Source organism: Haemaphysalis longicornis, unplaced genomic scaffold, assembly GCF_048455015.1.
Source record: "Haemaphysalis longicornis isolate Haplotype H1 unplaced genomic scaffold, Haemaphysalis longicornis Haplotype H1 scaffold_8, whole genome shotgun sequence".
NCBI classification, from domain to species: Eukaryota; Metazoa; Arthropoda; class Arachnida; order Ixodida; family Ixodidae; genus Haemaphysalis; species Haemaphysalis longicornis.
In genome coordinates, this window is record NW_027526445.1 from 195,790,135 (window position 1) to 195,791,518 (window position 1,384).

Sequence of the window (1,384 nt, forward strand, 5' to 3'; positions counted from 1 at the left end):
CCTCAAAGTTGCCGATGTATCTGCTCCCTTCCTTGCCCTATCTCCGAGAGGAGAAAGTTTCTATCTAAAGGCTTCTAGTTGGAGTGGCCTTCACACTTTTTCAATCTGGACACATGTAATACCCAGTCCACTGAAATCCACATACATACGTCCCTAAATTGTGAATTTTCATAACGTATTTGCACATTGATAGCAGGTATAGGTTCTAGAGTTGACTCTGATGGTATGTTTTGGGGCAACACGTTACGTAAAATTTATCCCTAGATCTAGGGGTTTTTTGTTTATCCCTAGATCTAGGGGTTTTTTGTTTCTTTTATAGCGTCCTCGATAAACACGCACCGGTGTTGCCCCCAAAACCGGCGCGGTGCACAGTGCCCCACGACGGTGCGTACCGGCACGGAGCGTTGATCGAGGACAAACGGGGCGGTTCTACCCAGGCGCCATCTCTTAATCTAAGAAATCAACTCATAAAAACGTTCACAAGTAACAATACAGCACTGTAATGAGACACAGCGCTATTTGAAAGTGGTATTTATTGAAGGCCAATGATTATATGTACGCACAACTTAAATCTGTCACACATGCGGAACAACGTACCGCCACCGCTTCCACTAAACAGCTTACATACAAGCTGCTTCTAATCTTCGTTTGAGCCATAATGCGAGTGCCTGTTTTGTTCCGCCCTTCCGTAACAGCAAAACAAGTAGGTCTTCATCGTCTAGGCACTCCGGTAACAGTTCACGATAATTCGATCGAACGAAACGAATGTCAATCCCCAACTTTCTGGCAATGCATGCAGCCGTCTTTGAAGTGCACAAAGTTCGCGTCCTCATTTACAATCACTGGCCGTTGTTACCGCCCGTTAGGAGACTGTCGCATCGTTGCCCGATGAATTCACAAGCACGCCATCCTTGCCAGCAACAATACACAGCTCCGTCCGCCTTGACACGAGTGCGGCGATGCGCCGTCGCTGCAGCCAGCCATGGAGTACACTGTACATGGAAGCTGCAGCAGACGGCGGAGGAAGCTCCTTCGCCGGCATCGTCCGCGATGCATCTCGGGACTGCACGCCGGCGCACCGTCTACTCTCTCGGTGCGCGGCGGTGCAACCAAAAATTGCCCCGCGACGGTGCACCCCGGTTTATCGAGGACGGACGGTGCACACCGGTGCGGTTTATCGAGGATGAAAAGGCGCACCGGTGTGCCCCGGTGTGCACCGGTGCGGTTAATCGAGGATGCTATAAAAAAAATAAAAAAAATGCAATCTGGGGATTTTGTTTGCTATCCAGGGATTTTTGAGGGGTCATTCTAGGGATAAAGCATTGCCTCAGGTTGGCATCACTGGATACCGTGACAGCAGGTAAGCGTCATTTCATTGCTTGCT